This window comes from Camarhynchus parvulus, chromosome 2, assembly GCF_901933205.1.
Source record: "Camarhynchus parvulus chromosome 2, STF_HiC, whole genome shotgun sequence".
Lineage (NCBI taxonomy): Eukaryota > Metazoa > Chordata > Aves > Passeriformes > Thraupidae > Camarhynchus > Camarhynchus parvulus.
The window spans coordinates 49,862,662-49,877,419 of record NC_044572.1 but is presented as its reverse complement, the minus strand read 5'-3'; the positions used below and the strand labels follow the sequence as shown (position 1 = coordinate 49,877,419).

The window sequence follows — 14,758 nt, the reverse complement described above, 5'->3', positions numbered from 1 at the left end:
ACCCATGATTAATGAACAGAGTTGACATCTGGAAACTCGAGATCTGAATGATGGCTCTCCCAGGTTTTCTATGCAACTTGTACCAACCTCCTGCAGATAAATATTTCAAAACCAGTGGCCTGACTTTAGATACTCTAATAAAGTTGGTCTGTTTGCCAGAGCCACTGAGTTTAGTTGCTGCATATAAGCTATGCAAAAACTGTGGGTACTCAATAATTCTGATAATCAGGCTGCTGTTTTTCTTTTAGGTTACTAAATTGAGATACATCTCAGCACAATTAGAAATTCATCTTTGTAAACTCTGTTCCCTGTTTTGATGAAATTTGCCCTTGAGAAATGTTATATAAGCATATAAATCCTAGATGAATATCAAGTTTAGGACCAGGAATAGAATATTTCTTGTCTGCATTTAATTGTAAAATGGAGCTGTGGGTATTAACCTGATACACCAAAGGCATTAATAAGCACATCCATTAAATTTGTATATTGCTAATCTTCTGCTTGTGGTCCTCCAAGATCAACGACTTTTTGATCAATTGAAACTGTCCCCTGAGCCTACCCTTCACACCAATGATATCTTCTCTTTGTCATGTTCCAAGGATTGTCTTTCAGTCTTTGAAGTCAACCTGAACATTTTCTGTTGTGTTCTGAGTGTTATCATTCATGATTCTCAAAGGTAAACCAGACAGAAGACAGAGTTAAACAAGTTAGGAAGACTAAAGAGGCAGTAAAAAGAAAGACACTGATAACTGGAAAAGATAAATATGAATGAGCAAAATGCAAAAGGTTAATTTCAAATTTCATAAGAGAAACAAAATACCAAAGAAGAAAAGTTCAGAAAAGAAAAATATCCAGAAAATCAAGGACAAATGTCCAGAACTAGTTTTGTTGTTTTGCTTTGCTTTGCTTTTTAACAGAAAATGTCACATAGCCTATTAAAACATTTAGGATTTAAATGGAAAAAAAATATGAGGTCATGAAATAGAAAGATTAGTAAAGAAAGACAAAAGAAAATGGAGAAAAGGGAAAAAGAAAATATTTGTTCTGACTTATATTGCTTTTTTAATGATAGAAATGCAAAGACTGAGAAAGTTACAAGGAAGGACATTGGCCCTTATTTAAAAAGTCATGATTACTACACATTTTAGCTGTAATGGCTTTGGGACTCCTCAGCTTTGTATAGATAAAATCCTCACTGTTCAGTACCTATGAATGTTACAATATTATAAAGTAATTGCAGCAGATTCTGTGATTACAGTGCAACAATATTCCAATAACTTTTAAACATATTCCTAAAAATGCAGAAACTTGACATTATTAATGCAATAATATTACTATATAGTTTTAATGTTAATATTTAATATAATATTAATGCTGGAACAGTATTTTTCTGAGATAATATTATAATTTTTCTTCTGCTTCTGTCTCAAACAAATTTCTTTCCTGGGCATATTTATTTCCCTGGTCAAGTACAGATGTCACAGTTTTCTTGTCCGACTGTGCTAGACTCAGCACGGGAGACAGAGTTTATAACCAAGTGAAGAAGGCTTAAAATTGCCCATGAAAACAAAAAATGGGGGTGACTTCAGAGCCAACAATATCTGCCCTGTTGTGGTGAGGAATTGCCCTTCCTATTCCTGGCTTTGATGCCACTTCACAGAGCTAGAACAGGGTAGGAGAAGAGCAGGGCTCGAGCACCTTCATTGTTGGGCAGGGTCAGTGGTATTTACATTATTTTAGCAGCATGAAGGTAAGGTGCCTGTTTCTCCTGTACTGCACCTACACTCAGCTTTCACTGGTACTTGTTTCCCTAAAATTCTCAGCAATCACTGGTTAGAACAGAGGTTAAAAACTTGCCCAGTTCATTGACAGCTATAGAATGGAGAACAACGTCAATTCACAAAGTAGCTGAGTCCTTGCTGAAATACATTCCTGCATCTAGTAATCTCTGTACAGGTTGTGCTTGTTAAATTCATAAATATTTGCTTTTGATCAACATTTAAGCACAGAGGTAGTGAACAGCTCCTGGTGCTGTATGAGGTACTGAAAGGCCTGTGATGTTAAATACCAGCTCCCTGCCCATCTCTGTCCAGCTGGGAGCATGTTACAATTCAGGCAGAGTTCTCTGTTACTTCAATATGTCCCATTCTCTGTGCTGTCTCCATCTACCAGTACATCACTTGCCAATGGTAACAATATATTTTTCCTCTGACTCACCATATTTTTTTCAAATGCTTTCAATACAGAAGGTTTCTCTATTTTTTTTTCCCAGAGCAAATTCTGTAGAGCTAGTCAAGAAAGAAATGAGAGGAAGGGAATCAGTTCCTGCCGTCTCTTGAAAAGGAATTTATCTATCTCAACTTGCAAATAACAATTCAGGTAGTATTTTTAACACCATGTCCATGCCTAACTTCTTTTTAATGCATGAGGGGCTTGGAACCTATGTGTTTTGGGAAATCTCCCTGTGTACTTGCCTTCATCTTTAGATGTGAAAAACAGGATCTTAAAATTTCTGTGCCTCTTGCAGTTTCTTACAAAAATAGTACCTCCCTACAACATGGATGCACTTTGAAAAGAATTGCACAAAATTATGACTGAATGATTCTTAGATTCTCTCTTGTCAGGATCTTATAAATTAAACAGCAATGTTAACATGCTTTTTTAGTTGCTGTGGTGTTCCTGCTGTTGGTTTATTCTGGTATGTTGATGGCTTAAATCAGACCAGCTGATTGCTTTCTGTTAGGCCATATTTCTGTAAATACTTTTGGTATTTTATATGTATACTGCAGAAATTCAGACTGCACCTGCAACTAGCACTATGTATTCAACTCTTTCACTGATCAGTTTTTCTCTGGTTCACACCCCTAAGAGAAATCAAGTCTTTTCAATCCATCATGAGCTGCTATAAAAACTTGCTTCATAGAATTTTGCACTTTCCACTAGCAATACTCAGAGCTGAAAAGGCACAACAGCTATATGAAGCACACTGCAACCAAGGACTATGCTCATGAAGTCATGGAAGAATAATCTTGCTAAGTTTCTGTGCTTTTTTATAAAGGATCACATTTTCAAGCTTGGAGCCATAATTGTTTGGCACTTCTATAAAGCTCCTTCAGTGCTGAAAACCAACAGCAGGCATAGAAACTTAGATTTCCTCAGCACCTCTAAAAGTCAATCTATGTGCAGTTTGGCTGCACAAATATGAGGCAATATACCTAATCCAGCTCTGAAGAGTTGTTCTATGCTATACAAAATACTTCCAGCTTAAAAGTGGGGCATTTCAAACCCCTCTAGCTATACTGAAATAGAAACTATGCCTGTTAAGATACCATTATTGAAACGTTCCTTTCCTCCTCCTCCCCCTCAAGCAATCCACTATCTTTGGAAGCACAGGCACCATCTACTCTGGATACCACTGAGTTCCAATAGAGAAACACTGGTCCATTAATGACCTCTTTGAAGAAAATATCCCAATAACCAGCACCTGGGAGTAACAGAGAGGGTGGGAGTCCCATTTCTTCACCACATGCCCCCATACACATGCAGATTACTCAGTGCCTAAGGGCACACAGGGACTGTGCTTTGTGTTGGAGCCAGAGCTCAGCACCTACCCATCATCTCCTCCCATTGCTGCATTTACAGCTTTTATTTAGCAAGAATTTAATGAGAATGATTGTTGATGCCTGGAATTTTGGAGGGTAGAAATGTCAGGGACAGCAAACAAAAACAACAGCCACCATATGTCCTTGAAGAAGATCACACAAGCCTTCTGACCAGCCTCAGCAGTGTGAAGCAGCCAGGACTCGAGCGTCTCTAAGTAATTTGTAACGCTTTGCAAAAATGCCTGCTCAAACTTAATAGGGGAAGATCTGCAGAGGTCTGTAACTCCTACCTTTAAGTAAATTCTCAAAATCTTAACAAAAAGGAATGAGGCTAATATAAGACAGTTACAGTAATAACACTGTCATAGTGCTCCTTAAATCCATAAAAATTGAGTGGTCATTACAAAATAGGAGACACTTGACTTTACATGGTTTTTATAAGGGAGATCAGTATTGCTTTGAAAAAAATACTGATATATGAATCACTTTAATAAGTTAGGATAATTTTACTGTTTGTTTAATCAGAAGTAAAATGAGAACAGATCACAGTTCTGAAGTAATGGAGGCTTTAATGACAGGGATTGAGTCACTTACTGAGCAAATGAAAATTTTTGGCTCACTAGAGATTCGTTTAACAAGTATTAACTAATAGTTCTGCTAAGCGCTAGTTTCTGAATAGTCTGAAAACCAGATCAATAACTATACTTCAGTAAAATAAGGTGCAAGAACATAGATTCACACTTAAAAATCTCTCTGTGTGTACTTCATATGGACAGTAATAGCTGTTCTGGAGATTTCTGTAATAGTACAGCTTATTGGCAATGGTAGTCTTCTGCTACTGAAATAAATCTTAGTTGCTTTTCCAATAGTAAGCAATTGGTATTCAGGATGTTTCAAATTAAATGGAAAGTTGTTCAAGTATGTGTCAAAGAGGAGTGATATTTAGCATCTCAAGCATGTTTACACCAGTTGCCCTGCTTGAGTACATAGAACCTTTGTGGTGGAGCTTGACTCCAGTGATGCATCAACTACTACCAGACATTGACCAATGACATTGATGTTAAATATTTGGCAAAACCAAAATTATTCACATGGAAAACTAAGTCACACTTAACATTTTATTCACTTATGTGTTCTAAAGCATGGTAAATATTCCTAGAAAATCCACTGGACACATTTCTTGAACATGGAAAGACAAAAAAACCCACCAAAACCCTGAGCAGCAAACCCAGCACGCATAATCTTGGTAATTATTAGTCCCAGCTTATCAAGTCATCTTACACAGAATGGAAAAAAAAGGATCAGTATCATATTTACTGGTAAGAATAGAGGAAAAATGTCTGCAGTCCAGCAGCTGGTCTGTGTTCGGCCTATAACTCTACAGCTTGTGAACTGTGTGTACTGCGAGGGTGTACAAAGCACCTGCATGATTTACTGACTTTGATGTCATTAGAATTATTTCCAAATGTTTTCATATGTTGTCCCCCAGGGATTAGTTGCCTTGGGAACTACTGGTATTATTTACCATTATTTTCCTTACTGACATAGCATGATCTTGACTGATAGCCTTAACTGGTGCAGAGGTGGGGGTAGTGCACTTTTAGACCATCAGTCTCACACTCTGATGTAACAAAATTGCCATGATTTTAAAGATAAGTAATCCTTCCCAAGCATATTGCCAAGCTTGTGTTAAAAGGTCAACATTTATACTATTTTGTGTCTTCAGCAGAAAAAATAAAGCTACCATGAGTTAAAAACTGCTCTGCATAGTGCTGAGGGGTGTGTGTAGTGGCATAACACTTACCCTGGATACGGCATCTGAGCCCAAACACTACATGTAGCTCTTGACAAAGCATTTTGTTTTGTTGTCTTGCTATTTTGTATGACTGAAGTCCATGACGCTCATACAGATAGGTGCAGTCATAATAATAATAATAATAATTATTATTATTATTATGTGGGAATACCTTGTTTCCAGAAACCAAAATACAAAACCAGGGGAAAACGACCACATTTTCAGCTTTAGAGGCTATTTTTGTGTGTTTATTTCTAATGGGGGTAGATGTGTTTTGGTAACGACTCTAAGTAGATGGCATTCTAAACTGTCCCAGATTTTAATCAAGTTTAGTGCTATGACAATTTTTATAATAAATTTCAAGGAGTGGAGGCATTGTTGCCTGTAATTATTGCTCAAGTGTAGTTACAATGGCTTTTTGGAGCACTAGATTTTCCCCATACTTATACTACTATTATTCATTTTATGTAGTGTTTTGTTTAGCAAAGAGATAAGAGCATTTATCATCCAGAGAAGTGGGCTAATTTTGCAATGATATGCACAAAATCCTCTATATATTGTTGAATTAAAAAAGCAAACATAATGATAAATAACTAAGAGCATCAGTCATGAACAACAGAAGGTACTTGGTTTATTTTGCAATAGCAATTTTAATTCCTTCAAAATTGACTTGTAATTTACCATTTTAAGAAAAAATGTACATCATCTGTTACTATCTGGGTTTTGTGTACTTCACTCTAAAAAAAAACCAAGAGAATTAGGGTAAAACATTACTTGCTGTACTGAGTTTAAGCCTACCACTTTTTTCTTGCAATGATGTGAAGATAGTTGCTATTAGCCAGCAGAATGGGTCTCCAAGCTATAAAGATTCATCAGCTTTTTCTCAGACTTCTAAGATAGGCACATTTAAGGCATTTTAGCAGTTCTCATTAGGCAAATCACTAAAATCTGTGTGACGTAGACAAGAATCACACAAACTGTTTTTGGATATTTAGTCCAAATATACTACCTCAGTAAAGCAAATTAATTCAAGGTTTTGACTTTATTGAACCTTTGAAGTCTAGAGACCAAGTCCCTATGGTCAGGAGGCCATCCCTGTCCTTGGAGGCCACGCATTGTGTACAGCTGCAAGGCATCCCTGTAAATTCATCTGGATATCCTGGCTATGTAAAGAAAGGAATTTATACCATGGGTATAAATGAGTTCTCACTAGGGCGCTACACAATCCACACCTTTCCTATGGAAAGGCTTGGAGCACTTCAGGAATCTCTTCTGCTCTTATTACAGAAGGGGTTTAGAAATATTCTGGTGCTCATTAACATGAGTATATGCCTAGTTTGGGAGTTTACTGGTTGTATTACTACTGCTGATCTCAAATGCAACACTTCACTGATTGCTGCTTAATTTCATGTTGCTGACAGATCAGTAAAGTACTCAGATCCCATTTGCCTTAAGTCGTGTGGACTGCACAGTTTTCCCTGCAACACTCAAGGAAAACAAATAACCAACTCAGTTGTGTAGATCAGTTTAAAACACCTCAGATAAATATCACTGAAGGAAAGGGTCCTGTATAGAGGGTAGAAATTGTGACTTTGAGAACATATCACCCCAGCAAGTTTGTTCACACCCTGGAATGCATAAGGACTGTTGGTCTCTCCCCCATAAGGTTTATTTCTTGAGTGGTCTATGAGGGAAAAGGGAAAGCCAGCCAGTGTGTCATTGGAGATGTTGGTGTAAGCTACTGAAGATGGATGAATTCCTATCTGAAATGAGGAAACACTTGTGTCTGTCTGAACAAACTGTTCTTTTAGGCAAAACACCATTATTCACATTGAAAACAGCAGCAGAAAATGCTACATCCTCTGCCCACTCCTGGTACAAAACAAGCATATGATCTCTTAGAAACAACCAGGAAGAAAAGATGCAGGCACACAAGCACACATCTACACCTATGCCTGTATCTATCCCTCCAGTGAGTTCCTGAGTTAGTGCAAACAAACCTCACACTCCAGCAGTGCAATGGAGGGCCTGTGCTGAGGATCAGTTGGAGACAGCAGAGCTGCAGCCAGGCAAAGCTGGAAGAAACTGCAGCAGCAGCTCTTGCAAGAGCTGTTCATAAGCAAAGGCAGGAAACAGAAGCCATGAAGGAGCAGCTGGTTTCCAATCCCTGAGAGGTCCTGAATTGGTACTGAAGGAAAAGGGTCAACCCTAGAAGTAAAGGCTCAAGAAATAGTAACCTCCCTAGCTGGGAGAAGAGCCAGGCCATGGGGAAAAAGAGGCAAAGGACTGAAATCTCTGTGTTAGAGAAACACATTGCATGTTCAGTAAAGGGCAGCACTGCTGAGTTTTTGCAGTGCCAGGTGAAGGACTGGTGTCCTCTGGCACTGGCTGATGTGTCTGTTCGTGAGCCTGTCAGTCCCACAACAAGGGTCTTTTCATGGAAAGAGCAATCTTCAAAGCCTGTAGAACACCAGGAGGTGCTGGAGCTCCTGTCACTGTCATAGGTACCCACAGACCCAGAACATAAATATCAAAAGCAGGGACTTGCAGAGATTTCTGTGGCAAAGGCTACATTTCAGACAGCTTTTCAGGTATCATCTGATTTCCTGACACACAAACCACCTGTCTTCTTACCATTCCTGCCAGCCAACACTCATCTTACATGGATGTCATGCACTGATATGTACAGATAACACATTAACTACAAATCTTTCTCTTAGTGATTGTTTTAGAAGAAGAATGTTAAGGGATTGGAAGGAACCTTAAAGACCATCTACTCCCAACTCCGTTGCCATAGGCAGGGACACTTCCCACTAGACCAGGTTGCTCCAGGGCTTATCCAACCTGGCCTTGAACACTGCCAGGGTTGCGACATGCACAGCCTCCCTAGACAACCCAGCACCTCATCACCCTCAAAGTAAAGAACTTTTTCTAATACCTCACTCCAATTTCCCCTCTTGCAATTTGTACCCACATATTTAATATACTACAATTCACTAGGTTTACCTGTCAAGCTAGTGAGAAGTTAGCATACAAATATTTCCTCCACCTATTTTCTTACTAAAAACCTCAACAAGACCTAAGCCATAAGGTTTAAGCACAGAAACTCTGAAGTATCATGGCACTGAAGGAAAAATCAGAAGCTTGTCAGTATTTAAATACACTACAAAAAATCTTCTGCCATGTGCCTTACTAGACCTTCCTTTTTTTAGGAATTCTGTACAGAGGTTAGACCAAATGCTGATCGGAGAGAATCTAAATACCCTACAAGAGAATGTGTCCTGTGAAGCATCTCAGTGGGCTCAAGCCAAGGAGAGTGGGCCTTGGAAGGTCTGAAGTTTCAGCCTGAGGAAGAGTGCAGTAAGGATAAACTCTTGTTTTGAATATGCTGAATGTGAAAAGCCGAGTTCTGGCTTGCTCCTGTGACACTGCTCTTCCTTGTTCTCCCTCCCTCAGGTAAAGATATAGTGAGAAACAAGTTAAGCCCAAAGAGCAGTGTTCCTCCATGAAAAATGTTCATACAGAACATCAATTTCCTTCATTACACATGCTGTGTCTGTGAACAGCCGCCTGTTCATCATCACAAAATATCAAATAACTACAGAAAACAAACAAAAAGGAATATTAGCTTTACTAAAGATCAATGAAACTTAGAGTTCTGCTACATTAGCAGCAGATTAGCTGCTATTCAAATTTTAAAAAAGAAAAAAAGAGAAGCATAACCAACGTTGTCTTTCAGTCTGTAAAAACTCCTATAAAGAAAGAGCTTTAATGAGTTAAACCAATGCCAAGTCTTGGATCTGAGGCCCAAGAGAAATCTTCAGCCCAATGAAGGACAGGATGGAAAAAGAAAAGGCAGAGGATCAGTGCATTATTTGCCACAGTAGATATCAGAGGCATTAGTAGGACACCATTTTTGATTGGAAGCTTGTAGTCTAGAAATTACTGCAAAGAAAAAAACAAAACAAAACAACAACAACAAAAACCTAACCAACCAACCAAAAAAACTACCACCATCTTTCTATTATGAATTCCCAGAGCACATGTGTGCCTTTATGAACAAATACTCTCCCTTTTGAAATTTAAATATCCTAAAGTTGAGAACAAGCTGATTACTTGCTCATCTTCTACCCAAAGAGACATTAATATTCTTTGCTCTGAATGAGCAATGATGCTTCACTTCTTGCGATCCTATTCTGCATAATATCTCCACATCCCAATTTGAGGTCAGAACTGTTAGAAGTGATTAGGCCAAAGTGCTCATGGGAGCAAAATACAGTTGTAGCTCCCTTCTAACTCAACTTTTCTTTCCTCTGTTCCTCTTCTCTGCTCTAATGCTGGAATTCAGACTGCTGCAAACCTCTAAAAAATCAATCATCCAGGTGACAGACAACCTGTCAGAGAAGAGAAAAAAACAGAAGGCTTGAGGAGAGCTGGTCGTGTGCCCTCTATAGACACATTTGTACACACATTGTATTGTTCCTGCTGGTGATACAGCCAGAGTGCTTGACAATAAAAACATTGACCTGTGCTTATAAAAGGAGCAGATTAACCAAAGGTTACCATGTTTGTGAACGCTCCTAGGCTGCCTTTTTATTCAACACAGGAGCCTGGCACTACCTGTCTGACACATGCAGGGACTGGCCTTTGTGAAGAACAATTTGATCTCTGCAAAATGTTTTCCACCTTCCCACAAAGATTCACAGCACAAGAAGCAGCAGAGCAGTGGAATATCATCTGTCATTCACAGATTCTTTTGGGCACCTTTGAATTTGGAAGCACAGAAGATAGCTCTTCTCAGTTACTTTATACAAATGTGCATGACAGACTGAGCCCAAGACTGATTTACAAGCAATCATGGAAAATCCTGAAACTCAGATTTTCTGCTCAACAAAAAAGCTGAAGAAATTGGTAGTATGCTCACATACTGTACAGAACTATATATCCTCTTCCCAAACATGTTGTTTTTTATTTCCTGTATCTTAGTTTGCAACCCTCCTAAGAAACAGTAAGAGGAAAAACATGCCTGCAGCCTCTCAGTAGCTCAAAAGCAGAGGCTCTCAGAGCTAGGGGAGCACACTGGGCTCAACTCAAAACCAGGAATAAAGCATTTAAATGGGGAACCACCACTTAGGAACTTAGCCAAACATTCTTTACCAAAATACCAAGGAAAACAAATCTGCCAGAAAAAGCAAGAGATGTTCAATATAGCCATGCAACCTTTACCAAATCTGGTTGTCATCTACCCTCCCTACACCAAGCCTGTCCTCCTGGCTGCATGGAGAGGGTGATATAATTAATCACTGGTTTCAGACCATCACTGCACATGATAGCAGGGAAAGTATCCCTCCAAATCAGCCCACACTCCTGACAGTAGTAATAAACTAGCAGCCACTGCAACTCTGTGTCTTTGGATGACTCAGGCTTTTCTTCTTTGCTGAGGGAGCTACCTACTTAAACTGACAGCAAACATTGTCAGGATAATTTTCTTGCTTAGTGTATGCTGATTCACTGCTGGTGCAACAAGTGTGAGACCTGCAAGTTATTTTAAAAACAGGCCCCTCTCAGCAGCACCGCAAATTCATCTTAGTAAAAAAAAAGACTGGATTTCTCTCATGAAGTTCGTCTTTGAAATTCTGGCTGCCTCAGTCTCTAGGGGAAACTTCTCTCCTTTCACGCGAAGTACCTAAATTACATTGGACAATTTAAAATGCATGAGCCATCCTGCTATGAGTAATTTGGTAACAGGTATTTTGGCATTCAATTCCCAGCATTCAGTTCCCTTTTCTCTCTGTGATCACTTACCCTGCTGTTGGAATTCTTTCAATGGATGTATGAAGAAGCCATGTTATGCACCATGTCCGAATTGTCTAGTGAGGCTTTTTTTATGGCCTCTTTTCAGAGTGTCAACTCTGATTTTATTCATGGTAGCTACCGCTACCATGAATAAAATCAGAGAACTGTGCCTTGCCTCTATAAAGTGAGCACAAATCATAATGCAGCCCTGGGGAAAAAGATAAACAAATTTCAATACTCCAAACTGTCAAATCTCAGGCTTGTACTGCAGTTAATCACAAAAGCTAAAAAAAAAAAATACAGTTTAGTGCAAGATGGTGCCAATTCAGGTCTTCCTTCTCCCCTTAGTTTGTTCCCTTCCTGTCATTTGTCTTTCAGTTTTCTTGCTATCTATTGTCCCCTTGTTTTAGGTTTTAAAACAATGATGCCTTTACCTCTTGCAAAGACAATTGCTGTAAAATACAGTATCAAAACCTAACTCTCCAAGACTGAAAAATCAGTTCTTATTTTCCATGATCAGACCACCCTCCTTTGGATTTGGTTCCTGCCCCCAGACTATTTTGTTTGCCCTCACTGTCCCAGTGTTGAACACACCATGCAGAACTAGCCACGCTGACGCCGACTCACACAAACTGTCCTCTACTACAACTCACGTATGTCAGCAAACCAGAAATTTAGTCATGTCCAGGAATGGCATTTGCAGAGTACACCTACATAAGCAAAATATAAGCGTCGTGATGCCACCCAGCTGAGACAGTGTCCCTGCTACACATTAAACCAGTTCCTCAGACAGTGCTCCTTAGTCAGCACTGTCTCATTGGAAGAGCTTTGTCACTGACTTTGCTTGTGTCCACTTCAGTAGGCTGGGCCATGGGAAGGCATTATTATACAGGGAAATAATTTTTCCAGCACCAACATGACTAAGGACCATTAGCTTTGAAAAGGCCAATTTTCAGAAAAGGTGAACAGCTGGTAGAACCGGAATGCAAGTGAAGCATTTTGCAAAGAAAAGAAATCTTCTGCTTCTTCCTATTGCTTCCCCATTTCTCCTTCCTTTCCCATGAAGCTACTGAATTTCACAGGTTTAACTCTTGATACTAGTATAAAGGATAAGTACTTTTTATAGCATCTTTTACAAACTTTGGTTGTTTTTTTTTTCTTCACAACACTGCTCCAGCAATATAATTCCAGTCTTCACGAATTATAAGACAGAAGTGACTCCAAAATACTACTTTTCTGAAACCTGTCCTAATTTTGGTATGATTTTGTATCATCAGTTTCATACTCTTAGAAAGAAAAAATAACTGCCCCACTTCCAATCCACATATAAGTGATGCAGATTTGCTAGGAGGTTTATGTTCTATTACCATACATTAAAGTTATCTAGTAGGTAGTTCTGCTTTAATTTGTTTGCAGATTACAAACACGTTCATGTAACTCCATATCCCTCAATAAATCAGACCAAATACTGTCACATATCTTCCAAGCAGCTCACAGCTGAACAATGTAATTTCCTTTCTTTCAATTTCTACCCTCTTCTTCTCTCTGCAGTGTTGTTTCCAAGTTGTCTTCTGACTACTCTGAAACTCACAATTACAGACAGATTTCTATGCTCTTACAAAAGCCACACTTTAATCAAAGGTTTCAAGGCAATGTTCATGCACTTAGAGGCAATGATTCCTGATGTGAATAACTCAGAGGAGCTTCACAGTTTGGTTTAACGCTCGCTTGACAAAGACACACTGTTAACTCACAGCTGTACCATCCATTCGGGCTCCCACACTTGGTGTGGTGCCATTCACTGCGTCCAGGACACTTTAGAAACCTGTGTTTCTCATAAATACAGAAACAGCTGCTTAGCTATGGATGGAGGAAAGTCTTACCATGTCTAATGTCATCCTGAAACACATGGAATCATAGAATGTTAAGGATTTGGAATGGACCTTAAAGATCATCTAGTCTCAACACCCCCTGCCATGTGCAGGGACACTTCCCTGGCCTTAAACACTGCCAGGGCTGGGGCATCCAACAACCTCCCTGGACAACTACTCCCTTGTCCCAGCACCTCACCAAGCTCACAGTAAGGAACTTCTTCCAAATATCTAACTTAAAATTCCCTTTGTTGAATTTGTAGCTATTACTCTGTGTCTTATCACTACAGGTCCTGTCAAAGAGCCCCTCTCCAGCTTTCCTCCAGGATTTTTCAGATACTGGAAGGTTGCTGAGGTCTCCACACAACCTTCTCTTCTCCAGGCTGAACAGCCGCAGTGTTTCGGCCTGTGTGCATGGTGGAGGTGTTCCAGTCCTTTTATCAGCTTCGAGGCCTCCTTTTGGCTTGCTCCAACAGCTGCGTGTCCTTCTGATGTTGGGGGCACCAGAACTGTACACCGCACTGCAGCTGGGGTCTCATGAAAGAGTAGAGGGGCAGAATTACCTCCCTCGCCCTGCTGGCCCAACGCTGCTTTTGATGCAGCCCAAGTTCGATTGGCTTTTTGGCTTGCGAGCGCACACTTGCCGGCTCATGTTGAGTTTTTCGTCAACCATCACATCCAAGTCTTGCAGCTCATCCTTCAGCTCTTCTGACACTGGACTAACTTGGGGAGGGGTCGAAGCAACGACCCCTCGGGCAGGGCAGGGCAGGGCCTGGCAGCCAAGGAGATGGCGGCCGGCCAGCTCTCCCGCCGAGCCGCTCATGCGGGCAGGCTGGCTCCGCCGGAGGCCGAGGCCGAGGCCGAGGCCCAGCCCCACCGGACCGTGCTGGCGCGGGCAGCCGCAGCCCCGGTTCCCCGCCCGCCGTGAGCCGGGGCGGGGCGGCTGCGAGGGCGGCGCCTCCGCGATCCCCGGGCCGCGCCGGGGAGGCGGCGGCGGCGGATCCGGGCCCGGCGGAGGCGGAAGGGGCGGGCGGACGTGGCCCTGACTCTGCGGGACGCGCGATGCTGGTGAGTGCAGGGAGGCCGCGGCGTTGTGTCGCAGCGAGGCCTGGCCCAGCCCGGCCCGGCCCGGCAGGACGCGAAGGCGGCGGCGCGGGGCCCGGCACTGAGTCACGCCGCGGGGAACGGGGGAAGGGGCGGTCGGGCCCGGCCCGCCCGCCCGCCCGCCTTTCTTCTCCCGGGCGCGCTCCCGGCCCCGGAGCGCGGGGGCGGCGGTGGTGGCTGCCCGGCCCGCTCGTGGATTCGGCCCCGGAGCCGCGGGCCGGGCCGGAGCGGGGAGGCCGCGAGCTGCGCACTCAGAACGCTTCGCCCCCGCCGGGGTGCGGAGCGCCCCGCTGGCTGCCCGGCCGCCGGGGGGCTACCCGCTCCCTCCCTTCGTCCCCGTCCTTCCCCCGTGACCGCGGCCCCCGCATGGTCAGGGCGCCTCGGTGGCTGCCCCAGCCTTTCCGTCCCGCCCCGGCGGCTCTCAGACCTCGGGCCCGTCCTCCCGCAGCCCTCGCTGTGCCCCCCTCGGCCCCGGGACTGCCCACCCCAGCCATCCCAGGCCCTGCTCCTCCCACGCCTCTGCCCTCTTTTTTCCCTGTGAGCTTTTGTCCGTAACCTCACCGGGCACTGTTCTGGGAGTTCACCTGCTC

General features: G+C 42.2%; 1 protein-coding gene across 1 annotated transcript in view; it reads left to right on the top strand.

Moving 5' to 3' along the window:
* Positions 1 to 14,071: 14,071 nt before the first annotated feature.
* CUL1 (cullin 1) overlaps positions 14,072 to 14,758 on the top strand; it is a 52,332-nt gene continuing 51,645 nt past the window's right edge. Inside the window, exon 1 of the mRNA XM_030943168.1 lies at positions 14,072 to 14,132. The gene's annotated coding sequence lies outside the window, so the exon portion shown is untranslated. The remainder of the gene's footprint in view (positions 14,133 to 14,758) is intronic.